The sequence below is a fragment of the Lissotriton vulgaris genome, chromosome 1_1, assembly GCF_964263255.1.
Source record: "Lissotriton vulgaris chromosome 1_1, aLisVul1.2, whole genome shotgun sequence".
In the NCBI taxonomy this organism is placed as follows: domain Eukaryota; kingdom Metazoa; phylum Chordata; class Amphibia; order Caudata; family Salamandridae; genus Lissotriton; species Lissotriton vulgaris.
This window is the reverse complement of record NC_141685.1, coordinates 176,403,199-176,421,316: the sequence shown is the minus strand read 5'-3', so window position 1 is coordinate 176,421,316 and position 18,118 is coordinate 176,403,199. Positions and strand designations below refer to the sequence as shown.

Below are 18,118 nucleotides of genomic sequence, written 5' to 3'. Positions count from 1 at the left end.
TAGTGCAGTGAATCCGAGCTGGGGGTGTGGCGGGGGTTGAAGCATCATACATGAGCGAGGGGGGGTGCGGGGCTTTGACCACCAACAGAGGGGGCAGAGAAGGACAATGCAGGGATAGCAACGGGGGCACCAATGTGAGGGGGGGGGGGGGAGGGGGGGTAGGGTCACGGGGGGGGGGGGGAGAGGCAGGGGGGTCGGGGAAACGCTCGTGAGAAGGCTGGCTGTCGGGTGCAGGACCACAGAAGGCAGAGACCAGAGGGGGCGGACGCGGCACAGACAGGCGGTGATCCTCGGCGGCTAGCTAGGACAGTGTCCTCCCCCCACGGCAGACGAGCTCCTCGGGCCCGGGGGCAGAAGAGGGGAGGGGGTCGAGGCTCGGTCCTGCCTGCTCCGGAGCTTGAATCTCGGCGCGCCTCTCAGCCTCCTGTGACCCTGGGCGGTCGGTGTGTCTCCCAGGGAGGGGGTCGGTCGGAGGGGGGGGCAGAAGACATTTCAGCGTGGGGGAGCGAGCGAGAGGGAGGGGCAAGGGGGCCGCTGAAGACAGGGGTGTGATCACGAGGCTGAGGCCGGCGGGGCCAGGCTGCCCCGGGGGAGGGTTTGGAAGACCAGAAGAATGGCGAAGGGGCCTTGGAGGTGACGGACCCGGGGCCGCGACCCAGGGGCTGAACCTGACAGCTGCGTGGCCTGGAGAGCGCGTCATGACCGGTGGACCTATGAAACGGGAGAACAACTCCCACGTCACTGGAAGGCGGAAGAGAAGAACTCGGAAGTAGCGGAGCACGAGGAAGCGCAGAAAAGTCAGCTGTCCACCGCTGACCCCAGAGACGAGGGGCGCGCGAGGCCGACGTCACAACTGACCCCAGAGACTTACCAACTGACCCCAGAGACGAGGGGCGCGCGAGACCGACGTCACCAGCTGACCCAGAGACTTACCAACTGACCCCAGAGACGAGGGGCGCGCGAGACCGACGTCACCAGCTGACCCCAGAGACTAGAGGCGGTGTAATATGTATTAAGGTAAGATGTGTTTGCACTTTAAGGAATGTTGGCAATACTGATGTTGAGGATTCCATCTTGTTCTAGAGTTAGAATATGCTGTTAGGCTATGTGTATCATTCAAAGGAGAAGACTTCATGAGAGAAGAACTGGTCGTGGGTCCTTACATGAATAAATACTTTATTTGAATATTCAAGCCTCCATCTGGATTACTTGGCAGTAAACCCCTACTACAGCGCACAAGGCCCACGCCGCCAGCTGACCCCAGAGACTAGAGGCGCGCGAGGCCCACGCCGCCAGCTGACCCCAGAGACTAGAGGCGCGCGAGGCCCACGCCGCCAGCTGACCCCAGAGACTAGAGGCGCGCGAGGCCCGCGCCGCCAGCTGACCCCAGAGACTAGAGGCGCGCGAGGCCCACGCCGCCAGCTGACCCCAGAGACTAGAGGCGTGCGAGGCCCGCGCCGCCAGCTGACCCCAGAGACTAGAGGCGCGCGAGGCCCACGCCGCCAGCTGACCCCAGAGACTAGAGGCGCGCGAGGCCCACGCCGCCAGCTGACCCCAGAGACTAGAGGCGCGCGAGGCCAGCTGACCCCAGAGACTAGAGGCGCGCGAGGCCAGCTGACCCCAGAGACTAGAGGCGCGCGAGGCCCGCGCCGCCAGCTGACCCCAGAGACTAGAGGCGCGCGAGGCCCGCGCCGCCAGCTGACCCCAGAGACTAGAGGCGCGCGCCACCAGCTGACCCCAGAGACGGGAGGCGCACGAGGCAGACGCCGCCATGCAGCGCTCCGCCACGTTCCTACAGGTGCGCGATTGAAATGGGTACGGGCTAGGCTGTCAGGGGAGGCAGACTCCATCACCCTGGGGGGGGGAGGGGTGTTTATTTCCGGAGCATGGCGGCAGAGCCAACAGCGAGAGTCTTCAAATCTAGTCTTCCATCCAGGGTTAAGAGTCCTGGGTCGGGGTGAGCCCCAGGCCCTGGATCCGAGCCCTGCTTTGGTATAATAACCAGTGCTTTAAATGGGAAAAAATAAGTGCAGGTACTCTTACAATCAGGCTATGAGTGTAGCAAGTGGGTGAGGCTAGAGGTTGGGCTATGGACAAGACATATAAGACACTTCTACTACGAGGCCGATTACATATTCTTAAGTACGCAATCACAGAAACAAGCAGCAATGCTCACACAAGCATTCATTCCCAGAATGTCCTTTAAAATATCTCCCTAGTGTCTGGATTCTCTCCCTCTTTCACTTGCTTTTCTCACTCACACACACACACACAAACATCCATAAACAAGCAGGCAAACACCCAGACACAAACAGATAGACACTCATTCAAAAGACTTTGTTGGGATAAAGGCCATTTTACACCCTTATCTCCCACAACTTTCTTAATTGCTGCTATTGCTGCTGTCAGCGGGATGCCTGGATTCGAGTGTGTGCACACATACACACCATGGTGTGAATGTGATTGACAGCACAGGGCCTGAATGGACCCTGCTCTGTCAAACACAGCGTGGTGGGGAACACCGGACATTATGTGAATGAGCCCTGCCGAATAGTTTAGAGGTGGCTCTGCTTGGGTTACAGAGATGCTTTGGCTGTCAGACAGCCTTGTTCGCGCTCGTGAGCTCTAGCAAACATAAACGTACCTTTGATGAGTACCGGTACTCTCCTTGGCAGCAGAGAAGTGCCGGTACTCAAAGTACAATGTAGCTAAGAGGTGGAACGCTCTGCCCCAGCATCTCCGATCTAATTCCAATATTCTCTCCTTTCGTAAACACCTGAAAACGCTCCTATTTACTACTTAATGATGGAGCTGAACCTGCCTCCTCTAACCCAAACCTCAGACGGTATGCTTAGCGCTTGGACGCCTCAGGGCAGCTATGTGCGCTCTACAAATCGGAATTCATTCATTCATTCATTCAAAGCGATAAAAATGAGAAGTGCCGGTACTCAGTACCGGTGAGTACCGGCCCATTTAAAGCACTGATATTAATTGAAATAAGTGCTTCACTTTGAGATGCAGTGAACCCATCCCCCCTAGACAGCCACATGTTTAAAATAGACACTAAACGTGCAGTGAGCTCAGAGTTAAATGTTTAGTCAAAGCTGTGCAGTCGCCCCTCTGGGCCGGGCCTGTATGAAGCTTAAGGGTCCCCATTGCTCCCTGAACCCCCTCCTTTGTAATGGGGCTCCCCAGTGACTCTCTCTGCGCCTCCATTACTTGAGGAGGAGTGACCTCATGAGGCAGACGGTCAGACTGATTTGCATATAGCCATGTCTGAACTGGGGTGGCAGAGTGGGCTAAAGAACGGTGATGGATTAAACCCAGATCTTTTGACTGGGTGTGATTGTTTGATTGGTTCAGATGCTCCGTCCATTACCACCCCCTTTTGTACCGCGTTTGGCCGCCATAAGTGTGGCAGGGTATGCTCAGACGTGAGTCCCTTGCAAGCTTGTTTCCGGTCCAGGGAAGGCATGGCTTGGTAGTTCGGGCTGGACTGTTCCCATGAGGCACAGGGTCAGACTGATTTGCATATAGCCATGTCTGAACTGGGGTGGCAGAGTGGGCTAAAGAACGGTGATGGATTAAACCCAGATCTTTTGACTGGGTGTGAGTGTTTGATTGGTTCAGATGCTCCGTCCATTACCACCCCCTTTTGTACCGCTTTTGGCCGCCATAAGTGTGGCAGGGTATGCTCAGACGTGAGTCCCTTGCTCACTTTGCCACTGGATTCAAGCAAGCCGGGCTGAAGACGGCTGGAATGCCAGAAACCGGTCCTCGGAAGCTTGTTTCCGGTCCAGGGAAGGCATGGCTTGGCAGTTCGGGCTGGACTGTTCCCATGAGGCACAGGGTCAGACTGATTTGTATATAGCCATATCTGAACTGGGGTGGCAGAGTGGGCTAAAGAACGGTGATGGATTAAACCCAGATCTTTTGACTGGGTGTGAGTGTTTGATTGGTTCAGATGCTCCGTCCATTACCACCCCCTTTTGTACCGCTTTCGGCCGCCATAAGTGTGGCAGGGTATGCTCAAACGTGAGTCCCTTGCTCACTTTGCCACTGGATTCAAGCAAGCCGGGCTGAAGACGGCTGGAATGCCAGAAACCGATCCTCGGAAGCTTGTTTCCGGTCCCGGGAAGGCATGGCTTGGCAGTTCGGGCTGGACTGTTCCCATGAGGCACAGGGTCAGACTGATTTGCATATAGCCATGTCTGAACTGGGGTGGCAGAGTGGGCTAAAGAACGGTGATGGATTAAACCCAGATCTTTTGACTGGGTGTGAGTGTTTGATTGGTTCAGATGCTCCGTCCATTACACCCCCTTTTGTACCGCTTTTGGTCGCCATAAGTGAGTTCCGTTCAGTTCTTAGATGGGACACGCTGCGTCAATGTACCTTAAGTTGCGTTGCGCTTCCACGACAAGCAATGTCACAGCGATGGGAAATGCTGCAAAGTTCAGATACAAAGAAATAAAGACGTGAAGATCTTCCAGATGCAGCATGCTTCTCGGGGATACGAGAAGCTCTTGGTTCGATGCGTGGACTACAGCGGCGACATCCAAGATGCAACGGCAGCAGCTCCTGCGGCTACGCTCTTCTCCCACGATGCGTAAAGCTTCTGCTCAATGCAACAACTACAGCGGCGACATCCAAGATGCGACGGCAGCAGCTCCGACGGCGGCGCGCTTCTCGGGGGATGGGAGATGCTCTTGATCGATGCTGTGCAATGCGACAGTTCCAGCGGCGACAACCTTCACTAAAAGTTGTATTTTATTATTCTGAGTTCAGGCATACTGATGGACGCAGTGCAACAAATGGAGCAGCACATGATATAATTTTGATAATTTAAAAAACGAATTGAGGAATAAAAAAGTACGCACAGAGTATCTACATTTTTTCTAAACCAGTAGTAGGTATATTGTGCCTTGGCGGAAAAGTAATATTTAAAGAGGTCCGGAGCACTGAAGCCTCCTCTAGCATAGTCCAGTGTGAGTATAGTCCAGCTTACCCTGGCCTGCTTTCCCCCCACATATAAAGCGAGTGAGAGTAGAGCGGACGTCCCTGAAAAGCTTAATTGGGATGTTACAGAATAAATATAAAAAGCGTGGTAGCACAACCATTTTAATGATCGCTATTCGATCTGCCAGGGAGAGTGGCAGCTTGTTCCATCTGTCTACCTGCTGTTTGAGAGCGGCATTTGCTCTGCCATAGTTCTCCTTGATCACCAGTTAGGGGTCCCGGTGTATCCACACACCCAAGTATTTCACCGGGTCCGTAGTCCACACCAAAGGGTAGTCCATAGTTGCGGGGGGCGTGTTCGTTGTTAGTGGTATAACCATCGATTTTTCCCAATTCATTTGTAGTCCTGAGAAGAGTCCAAACCGAATATATTCCCTTAACAACCTTAACACAGTATTATCTTTGTACAGTGATATACCTACCGAGCGATGTAAGAAATTCAGTGCAGATTCTCTGTGGCGCTGCCGTATGATGCAAGCCAGTGGCTCAAGTGCCAGTGCAAACAGTAGAGGTGAGAGGGGGCAACCCTGATGGGCACCCCTATATATTTGAAATGGGTGTGCTGTCAGTCTCCCCCACTCGCACCAGCGCTACAGGGCTGTTGTACAAAAGTACTATTCAACCCAGAAACAGTGGCGGGAATCCCATGCGGTGCAGTACAAGGAACATGTCACTCCACTCAATGGAGTCAAATGCTTTTGCCGCGTCAGGAGGACCGCTGCGGCTGGCAGTTCAGGGTTCAGTACAAGGAACATGACAGAGATAGTTCTCAGATTATTAGACGTGGACCGCTCTGGGATGAATCCCGATTGGTCCGGGAGAACCAGGTTGGGCATGAGGGGCTGAAGCTTGGTAGCTAATATTTTCACCAGTATGTTAGCGTCCAGGTTTATCAGATTCACACTTTGTCCGGGGCTTTTCATTTTTTTTAACAGCATAATTATCAGGGTTTGGCGGAGGGACGATGGCAGTACGCCAGTGTCATGTGCCTCTGCATACATTTCACGCAGATAAGGCGCAAGCAGATCGATGTATTCTTTATAGAATCCAGCCGTAAGCCCGTCGGGCCATGCCGCCTTTTGGTTGGGCAACGTGCATACCACCGCCTTTATATCAGCTTCATCTATAGGTTGGCAAAGATTGACAGTGGCCATCCGACAGCCACGCACAGGCAATGTCTGATAGATAGACGTCCGCGTCCGTCGCACTCCCCCGTGCTGTGTGTAAATCAGAGTAAAATCTGCGGAATTGTTCCACTATCGCCTAAGGGGCGTAATGCTCTGTGTCCTGCTGGTCTGTGAGCTTAGTTATGTGGTGATAGTCCTCACAAATTCTTATTATAGTGGCCAAATTTCTGCCCGGGCACCCTCCATCATACAGATCTCTCCCTGACTCATGGTGGGGGGTAAGATTCTATGGTAGAAGGCCTCCTAAAAAATCCACAGTAACGCCAGTGGCAGAGTACGCTCAATATAACTCCGGTGGAAACCCATCTCCAGGGGCCTTAGCCCCCAGGAGCATCAATAGGGGAGACATCGTTTACCACGCATCCATTTCAATGTGGTACTATTACATTGTGGTTTTCACTATGTAAGTCGTTTCATCGGCTTGCACTGGAGGGCGTTGTAGACTAAGGAATAGTGTAAATTACTGTTTCCAACATCTTCTCTACAGTATGTAGACTGGAGTTGTAATAGTAATTCACACTATTCCTAAATCCAGCCCCCCTCCAGCGCAAGTCGATGTAACAACTTGCGTTGTGAAAACCACCATCTAACAGACCGCGTTGAAATGGCCCTCGTTGTACTATCATACATCCATCAGTAGTGCCTCCTGTACTTCCTCAATGAACAGCTGTGAGTCCAGCTCTTTAGAGGCCAATGAGGGGAGGTGCATCAGGGTCAGTGTTTGCAGGAATGGTGTGTATTGGTTCTCCCTGACCGCCGGGTCTGCTGCATAGACTGTCTGTTGCTGTCGTTGGGACACCTCGAGGATTGAGGCCTTGGTGTATACGGTCTCACCTGTCGATGATCAGTGGTCAGGGTAGGGGCCTGGTCCCTCTGGAGAATCCAAGCTAGAAGGCGTCCGGACCTGTCCCCCTCTCCATGCAGCTGCTGCTGATACTGACGGAGTGTATATTTAATCTAGTCTTTCCCATATGTCACTGATGCGTGTACGTACGACCCACTCCAGAGCAACAGCAGCAGCTGGGTTGGTCAGATCTGCAGTACGTGCTTCCGCTAATGCCATCTCCTCTGCCCTGAGGACTCGTTGCAGCTGCCTGCGAACGCCGCATGTCAGTCTCATACAGGCCTCCCATACCACCACTTTCAGTGCCTCCCATTCTGTTGCCCTAGTGGTGGTCGCACCCTCCCAGTAGATTGTCATTTAGTCCGTCAACACATGGGATGTGGTTTCCTTCCCAATCAGGTCTTCTAGAATGTCTGCTGGCATTTGCCATGTTCTGAGTAGGTGAGTGGGGGTGACCCAGCGTGCCACCCAACTGATCAGACGAAAAGGGGAACAAGGGAGACCCTACTCACAAAGGAACCAGGGTAATGCGTTTATCCAGAAAACAATGGTTCCTGTGGCATATTAAATGTACAATGCTCAGTCAGTACATAGCTCAATAGCAATTCAATTATTAGAGGGAGGATGACAAAGGGAGAAACACACTCGTACCAGTTTGTAACAATTTCTTTGTATTTTAAAAAACAGTTAATACTGCAATTATATCTGCAACGTACACACAGTATAACAAGCATTTACAATGCAATGGTCTCGGCATCATTAAAGGTGGAGCTATTGGCATTGCTCATGACATTTCTTTTTTTTCTTTAAATCATAAATAGATGGCATTGTCATTTACATTGCCAATACACAGCACTCTGCACTCAACAGCACACACCACTCTGCACTCAACAGCACACACCACTCTGCACTCAACAGCACACACCACTCTGCACTCAACAGCACACACCACTCTGCACCTGCACTCACTGCTCTGCACGCTCACTCTGCACTCACTACTCTGCATTCCGCACTCACTACTCACTACTCTGCATTCCGCACTCACTACTCACTACTCTGCATTCCGCACTCACTACTCACTACTCTGCACTCACTACTCTGCACTCACTACTCTGCACTCACTACTCTGCACTCACTACTCTGCAATCTGCACTCACTACTCTGCAATCTGCACTCACTACTCTGCAATCTGCACTCACCACTCTGCACTCACTACTCACCACTCTGCACTCACTACTCACCACTCTGCACTCACTACTCACCACTCTGCACTCACTACTCACTACTCACTACTCTGCACTCACTACTCACTACTCTGCACTCACTACTCTGCACTCACTACTCACTACTCTGCACTCACTACTCACTACTCTGCACTCACTACTCACTACTCTGCACTCACTACTCTGCACTCACTACTCTGCACTCACTACTCTGCACTCACTACTCTGCACTCACTACTTTGCACTCACTACTCACTACTCTGCACTCACTACTTTGCACTCACTACTCACTACTTTGCACTCACTACTTTGCACTCACTACTTTGCACTCACTACTCTGCACTCACTACTCTGCACTCACTACTCTGCACTCACTACTCACTACTCTGCACTCACTACTCACTACTCTGCACTCACTACTCTGCACTCACTACTCACTACTCTGCACTCACTACTCACTACTCTGCACTCACTACTCACTACTCTGCACTCACTACTCTGCACTCACTACTCACTACTCTGCACTCACTACTCTGAACTCACTACTCACTACTTTGCACTCACTACTCACTACTCTGAACTCACTACTCTGCACTCACTATTCACTACTCTGAACTCACTACTCTGAACTCACTACTTTGAACTCACTACTTTGAACTCACTACTCTGCACTCACTATTCACTACTCTGCACTCACTACTCTACTCTGCACTCACTACTCTGCACTCACTACTCTGCACTCACTACTCTGCACTCACTACTCACTACTCTGCACTCACTACTCACTACTCTGCACTCACTACTCTGCACTCACTACTCTGCACTCACTACTCTGCACTCACTACTCTGCACTCACTACTCACTACTCTGCACTCACTACTCTGCACTCACTACTCACTACTCTGCACTCACTACTCACTACTCTACACTCACTACTCACTACTCTGCACTCACTACTCACTACTCTGCACTCACTACTCACTACTCTGCACTCACTACTCTGCACTCACTACTCACTACTCTGCACTCACTACTCTGCACTCACTACTTTGCACTCACTACTCACTACTTTGCACTCACTACTCTGCACTCACTACTCACTACTTTGCACTCACTACTTTGCACTCATTGCACTCACTACTCTGCACTCACTACTCTGCACTCACTACTCTGCACTCACTACTCTGCACTCACTACTCACTACTCTGCACTCACTACTCTGCACTCACTACTCACTACTCTGCACTCACTACTCTGCACTCACTACTCTGCACTCACTACTCTGCACTCACTACTCACTACTCTGCACTCACTACTCTGCACTCACTACTCACTACTCTGCACTCACTACTCACTACTCTGCACTCACTACTCACTACTCTGCACTCACTACTCACTACTCTGCACTCACTACTCTGCACTCACTACTCACTACTCTGCACTCACTACTCTGCACTCACTACTCACTACTCTGCACTCACTACTCTGCACTCACTACTCACTACTTTGCACTCACTACTCTGCACTCACTACTCACTACTCTGCACTCACTACTCTGCACTCACTACTCACTACTCTGCACTCACTACTCACTACTCTGCACTCACTACTCTGCACTCACTACTCTGCACTCGCTACTCACTACTCTGCACTCGCTACTCACTACTCTGCACTCACTACTCACTACTCTGCACTCACTACTCTGCACTCACTACTCTGCACTCACTACTCTGCACTCACTACTCTGCACTCACTACTCTGCACTCACTACTCTGCACTCACTACTCACTGCTCTGCACTCACTACTCACTACTCTGCACTCACTACTCTGCACTCACTACTCTGCACTCACTACTCTGCACTCACTACTCACTGCTCTGCACTCACTACTCACTACTCACTGCTCTGCACTCACTACTCACTACCCTGCACTCACTACTCTGCACTCACTACTCACTACTCTGCACTCACTACTCTGCACTCACTACTCACTACTCTGCACTCACTACTCTGCACTCACTACTCTACTCTGCACTCACTACTCTACTCTGCACTCACTACTCTACTCTGCACTCACTACTCTACTCTGCACTCACTACTCACTACTCTGCACTCACTACTCTGCACTCACTACTCACTACTCTGCACTCACTACTCTGCACTCACTACTCACTACTCTGCACTCACTACTCTGCACTCACTACTCTACTCTGAACTCACTACTCTACTCTGCACTCACTACTCTACTCTGCACTCACTACTCACTACTCTGCACTCACTACTCACTACTCTGAACTCACTACTCACTACTCTGCACTCACTACTCTGCACTCACTACTCTGCACTCACTACTCACTACTCTGCACTCACTACTCTGCACTCACTACTCTGCACTCACTACTCACTACTCTGCACTCACTACTCTGCACTCACTACTCTGCACTCACTACTCTGCACTCACTACTCTGCACTCACTACTCACTACTCTGCACTCACTACTCACTACTCTGCACTCACTACTCACTACTCTGCACTCACTACTCTGCACTCACCACTCACTACTCTGCACTCACTACTCTGCACTCACTACTCACTACTCTGCACTCACTACTCTGCACTCACTACTCACTACTTTGCACTCACTACTCTGCACTCACTACTCACTACTCTGCACTCACTACTCTGCACTCGCTACTCACTACTCTGCACTCACTACTCACTACTCTGCACTCACTACTCACTACTCTGCACTCACTACTCTGCACTCGCTACTCACTACTCTGCACTCGCTACTCACTACTCTGCACTCACTACTCACTACTCTGCACTCACTACTCTGCACTCACTACTCTGCACTCACTACTCTGCACTCACTACTCTGCACTCACTACTCTGCACTCACTACTCTGCACTCACTACTCACTGCTCTGCACTCACTACTCACTACTCTGCACTCACTACTCTGCACTCACTACTCTGCACTCACTACTCTGCACTCACTACTCTGCACTCACTACTCTGCACTAACTACTCTGCACTCACTACTCTGCACTCACTACTCACTACTCACTGCTCTGCACTCACTACTCACTCCATGCACTCACTACTCACTACTCTGCACTCACTACTCTACTCTGCACTCACTCCTCTACTCTGCACTCACTACTCACTACTCTGCACTCACTACTCTGAACTCACTACTCACTACTCTGCACTCACTACTCTGCACTCACTACTCACTACTCTGCACTCACTACTCACTACTCTGCACTCACTACTCACTACTCTGCACTCACTACTCTGCACTCACTACTCTACTCTGCACTCACTACTCTACTCTGCACTCACTACTCTACTCTGCACTCACTACTCTACTCTGCACTCACTACTCTACTCTGCACTCACTACTCTGAACTCACTACTCTGCACTCACTATTCTGCACTCACTACTCTGCACTCACTACTCTGCACTCACTACTCTGAACTCACTACTCTGCACTCACTATTCACTACTCTGCACTCACTACTGTACTCTGCACTCACTACTCTGCACTCACTACTCCGCACTCACTACTCTGCACTCACTACTCTGCACTCACTACTCTGCACTCACTACTCACTACTCTGCACTCACTACTCACTACTCTGCACTCACTACTCACTACTCTGCACTCACTACTCTGCACTCACTACTCACTACTCTGCACTCACTACTCTGCACTCACTACTCACTACTCTGCACTCACTACTCTGCACTCACTACTCACTACTCTGCACTCACTACTCACTACTCTGCACTCACTACTCTGCACTCGCTACTCACTACTATGCACTCACTACTCTGCACTCGCTACTCACTACTCTGCACTCACTACTCACTACTCTGCACTCGCTACTCTGCACTCACTACTCTGCACTCACTACTCTGCACTCACTACTCACTACTCTGCACTCACTACTCTGCACTCACTACTCACTACTCTGCACTCACTACTCTGCACTCACTACTCTACTCTGCACTCACGACTCTACTCTGCACTCACTACTCTACTCTGCACTCACTACTCACTACTCTGCACTCACTACTCTGCACTCACTACTCACTACTCTGCACTCACTACTCTGCACTCACTACTCTGCACTCACTACTCACTACTCTGCACTCACTACTCTGCACTCACTACTCTACTCTGAACTCACTACTCTACTCTGCACTCACTACTCTACTCTGCACTCACTACTCTACTCTGCACTCACTACTCACTACTCTGCACTCACTACTCACTACTCTGAACTCACTACTCACTACTCTGCACTCACTACTCTGAACTCACTACTCACTACTCTGCACTCACTACTCTGCACTCACTACTCTGCACTCACTACTCTACTCTGCACTCACTACTCTACTCTGCACTCACTACTCTACTCTGTACTCACTACTCTACTCTGCACTCACTACTCACTACTCTGCACTCACTACTCTGCACTCACTACTCACTACTCTGCACTCACTACTCACTACTCTGCACTCACTACTCACTACTCTGCACTCACTACTCTGCAATCTGCACTCACTACTCTGCAATCTGCACTCACTACTCTGCAGTCACTACTCACTACTCTGCACTCACTACTCACTACTCTGCACTCACTACTCACTACTCTGCACTCACTACTCTGCACTCACTACTCACTACACTGCACTCACTACTCTGCACTCTGCACGCTGCATTCACACTCTGCACACTCACTCTGCACTCACTACTTCACACTCTGCACTCACACTCTGCTCACTCACTCTGCACTCACTACTTCACACTCTGCACTCTGCGCACTCTGAACTGTGCACACTCTGCACTCACACTATAATAATCTTTATGCAGAATTCCTCTAAAGTATAAGCAGCTTGGGTTTTTCCTATAGGCGCCAAAGAGTCAATGATAGGAAAAGAGGGCAGAGAGTGCTAACCCCATCTCCCCACCCACAGACAACCAAAAATTATCTTCTGCGTTGCTTTGTTCTAATAATCTGAATAAGGAATTTAAAGTATATGTATGGGCGAGTGGAAGGTGATCTATCGTATTCAATATATTTTAACACAATTGGTGTTCATGGTTACCTTTACAAACGTGAGATGAAGATGATGCTCACTTTTTAGTTATATAAGGATATTTTGTCGAGTACATTCAAGTTCAACCCACTGGCTGTAAGCAACAAGCTGAGGATCAACAGGCGCGAAACAGCGTGGCGGGCGCGCACGAGACGCAGCGTGGGCGTGCACATCAGCTCAAGATCCCTGGAGAAGACACCGAGTCTGCCTGCTGCCATGACTGACCCGCTGCGAGGGAAAGAGCCAGGTGAGTGGGGGTCGAGGGGGGGGCGGCAGAGAGGGAGTGGGCAGAGAGGGAGGGTGTGTGTGTGTGTGTGTGTGTGCGTGCGTGCGTGCGTGAGTGTGTGCTTCCGTGAGTGTGAATGTGGAGCAAGAGATGTGCACGGATCCAGGAGGCTCGGCGTGCGCGTCAACGAGATGCAATCGGCGCTCGTTCACCGCTCTGGCTCCGTTGAGACTGAACTCCATGACAATAGGTCTCGAAGCCCGAGACCTAAAAAGGTGCAATGTGTCCCAAGTGATATTGTGAGCGAAACAAGGAAAACGTGTAACAGTAAGTAGTATGTACAAGTTTCAGCTGGGAATATTTACAAGAGAATGGAAATTGACCATGAACAATAATATAAATATATAACACATAACACATATAACACATAATACATAATATATAACATGGTCTTCGTAGAGATATTACAGGGTGTATAGGATAGGTTTATTTCTCTTCTCTCTCTTTTGATATCTCTCTTTTTTTTTTTTTTCATGTTTCTTCCCCGGTCATAGTAAAGGCAGGAGTCCATGATGGAGTGCTATCTTCTGGTTTTTTCAGATAGACAGAGGAAAGGTTTCCCAGGGGGGCTGGGGGGTTAGGCAGGGGCACAGGGGGGGGGGAGGGTGTTGCAGGGGAACATTTTTTTAAAAAGTCCTAATTTCTGCTCTAATTTTGCTGTATGTTTGTTGTTGTTGTCAAAGGGACATGTGGCTGTCCGATGTTTTCTTCTGGTTAGGAGTCTATTGCAGATCAGCTTTCATAAATTTGGTGGTACTGATAAAGTAGGGATGTGGGAATATCAGTACAATGAGTAAATTGGCAATTCTCTCCTGGAACAATAATGGTTTGCGAACAAGTTCAAGGAAAAATAACATTATGCAATATCTTCGTGACTCAACTGCACAGATTATAGTACTCCAGGAGACTCACCTGGCCGAGTCTGAAATGCTTTCCCTGGTTAAAAAGAACAGGTGGATCGATATTTGTATAACGACATCGCATTCGATACACACTAGAGGAGTGGCTATCATTTTAAAAAAATCTATAAAGGCGAGATTGGTCTCTAAGCTGGTAGACTCTGGTGGTTGGTGGGTAATAGCATCAGTTATAATATTGGGGTCTCCAATTACTATAGTGGGATACTATGGTCCTAATCACGACGACCCGTCGGTTTTGAAGATTCTCTTTTCACACCTGTATCTATTCCCGGAGCCGGTTATCCTAGCAGGCGATTTCAATATAGTTCTGGATCCCGTAGTAGATAAATCACCCTCTAACAGAGCTAAAATTGTATCTAAAACTAGGTCTTACCTGCTAGATAGCATGAAGCAGCTAGGGTATAACGACATCTGGAGATCACTGCATGGGCTGCAAAGAGGAGTCACATTTCGAAACTACAGATATCACCACCAGTCTCAAATTGATTTTATTTTGATTAGCCAATCATTAGTTAACCTGGTTAAATCTGCTGCCCATTTACCATTTCATTTATCAGACCATGCGGCTTTTCTTTTAGATTTAGAAGGGTTTCCCAAGAGTCGATCAAGAAATTGGTCCTTTGATCGTTCATTGCTCTCCTCGCCAAATATCATTGATGCTCTCAATGTGGAGGTGCAGTTTTAATGGAAGCAAATTTGGGTTCTGCCTCTTCAGGTGATATATGGGACACACTTAAAGCATTCTTAAGGGGCTACATAACTAATAAAGCTTCACATAAGAACAAGATCTACTGGGAAGCAGTGGCCTCCTTAGAATTGGAGATGACTAGAATTCAAACAGAAATTGCTAGGCATCCGGACGCCCTTTCGACCACAGTACACGAGTGGCAGAATAAAGTGACCACCTTAAAAGGAGAGCTAAGCTCAGTTCTAAATGCTAGGGTCTTAGAGAGATGGGAAGCCAGTAAGTTGGCACATTTTGAGTATGGCGAGTGGGCCGGTAAGCTGTTGGCCTAGAAGACGAAGACCGAGCAGGTTCGAAATAACATTAACTCAATTACGTCCAGTGGTGTAACATTCTCCACCGACGTTGACATTAGGGGAGCGCTCCGAGATTTCTTTAGTGAAATATACTGCGAAGATAAGAACGTTGAAACCAAGCAGGTTGAAGATTGGCTGGCAGGGGTCTCTCTTCCTGCACTGTCACCAGAACAAAGCACTGCACTGGAAGATCCTATCTCTCGGGAGGAAGTTAGGCTGGCAGTTGCTAGTAGTAAAAAAGGTAGGGCATCAGGTCCAGATAGTCTGCCGTCTGAAATTTATAAAGCCTTGCTTCAAACGATCCTTCCTTTCTTAACTGAGTTGTTTAATAAGATCCTCCAGGAAGGGATGCCCCCTCCTACTTCATGGGATAGTGCCTTAATAACACTGATATTAAAACCAGGAAAATCAGCAACTAATTGTGGGTCTTATAGACCAATTTCTTTCTTAAATACAGACTATAAAATCTTCACATCTGTGTTGGCAAATAGGTTGGGGGCAGTTGCAACAAACATCTTGCATACAGATCAAAAAGGTTTTGTAAGGGGGTGTCAGCTATACGAGTTGACCTATGATCTCATAGGTGCCATCGACATGGCGACAGTGGCGTCACTTCCCCTGGCAGTTCTTACTTTGGATGCCACCAAGGCCTTCTATAGGGTTAATTGGGTTTACCTATCGGAGGTCTAGGGTAAATTTAACATCGGTGAAAAATTCAGGCGTGCAGTCAGACTCTTGTATAGGAATCCATCAGCCTCTATACTTGTCAACGGGGAATTATCAGACCCATTTAACATCACTCGGGGTACCCGTCAAGGCTGCCCCCTCTCTCCCCTTCTGTTTGATCTGTATATAGAGCCTTTTGCTCAACGGATTCGGGACAATTGTAATATCAAGCCCTTTATTTTTGAAGGATGGGAGAGGAAGGTAGCCTTGTATGCGGATGATGTTCTCATTTTTTTGTCGGAACTTCGCTCGGCATTTCCGGCTGTAGTTGCGTTGGCTGAGGAGTTCGTATCCGTGTCTGACTATGAAGTCAATGCTGCCAAGATGGATATAATAGTCTGGAATGACCCTGTGCCTGTGGCAGGGGTACAGCTAAGTCCAGTCCTGTGCTACTTGGGCCTAAATATATATAAGGGTGTAAACGAGATAGTTCCATCAAATTTCTCGCTTATCGCCACAGAGTGTCGTAGGCTAATGAAATCATGGTCTTCACTTCCGTTATCTTTACTGGGCAGATCCAACTTAGTTAAAATGACTATTCTTCCGAAGGTTACGTTTTTAGTTAACACCATCCCCCTTTTTTTTTTAACCTACAATGATAGCTAAACTCCAAAGCGATATATGCTCTTTTATTTGGATAATCGCATTCCTAGAATAGCTTGGAAGAAGATCAGGCGCTGAAGAGAGAAGGGTGGTTTGGCAGCGCTTGACCTACAGCTCCATGGGTGGGCCTTCCAGTTTTCCCATGCCAGGATGCTGTTAAAATCTCCGATAAACTCGGGATGTGGGCATATGTTTGCGGCACTGCTTAGAGGGGAAAAGGTTGCTGATCACGAATTTTTGGTTAAGTTTGGGGACCCCAAGTTTGAAAAAAAAATAAAACTGAAGGTGTTGAGAGATATATGTAAAACATGGGTCAAACTCAGGCGTTCCATTAAAATTGATTATTATTCTTGTAGGGCTCCATTATGGAATTCACCTGGATCCCTGAGCTGGCTCCTGGATAGCCTTGCAGTACCGCTGCGAGAGGCAGGATTGGTGGTATGGGGGGATCTCTGAGTCAAAAATAGGGGCTGGTTTTTCTAGGTTTAAATACCTGCAAATACAAAGCTGGGCACACTCACAGATTTCTGTTAAGGGTAGGTTTCAGTTGGGGGGGGGATAGTAATATAGTGTCCCTCTTAACAGACAAGCCTCCAACTAAGAAAGAGGTCTCACTCTAGTACAACCTTTTATTGGATGAGGTCGAGGGTGAGTTCCAGTTGCCTGATTTGCTGTGGGCCACACATATTACTAACAATAGCGTGGAGAACTTGTGGTTTGAGTCTTTCAAGATCATGTGGAATATTGTGAAACCATCTTGGCTACGCCGAAACCACCTGTTCACTTTGCATAGGGCCTACTATTCGCCACAACGCCTGTCAAAGTTTTCAGATAATTCACCTGTGTCATGCCCTAAATGCGGTTTGATAGCTGCCTCCGACCTGCACATGTTCTTAGATTGTCCAGTTTTATCACCTTTTTGGAATGCGGTTTGCCTATCACTCTCCACTTACTTGGGATCCCAAGTTATATTATGTCCAGCTCTTGTTATCTTTGGGGTTTCTCCGAAGTTTCAGGGGCTGGCAAAAAATTTACTTTTTTATGGTATTTTGTTGGCCAGAAGGGAGATATGTAGGAGATGGAAGGACCCGCTACCTCCTTCCTTGCTGGATTGGCGCACTTCTGTGCTAAAAATATCGAAGTTGGACCTCTTAAGATC

General features: G+C 49.1%; 1 protein-coding gene across 2 annotated transcripts in view; it reads left to right on the top strand.

Annotated features, from left to right (window-relative positions):
• Positions 1-753: 753 nt before the first annotated feature.
• Positions 754-18,118, top strand: part of LOC147738059 (uncharacterized) — an 84,591-nt gene continuing 67,226 nt past the window's right edge. For both annotated transcript variants that reach the window (XR_015307449.1, XM_086952109.1), the window contains exon 1: positions 754-1,017. The gene's annotated coding sequence lies outside the window, so the exon portion shown is untranslated. The remainder of the gene's footprint in view (positions 1,018-18,118) is intronic.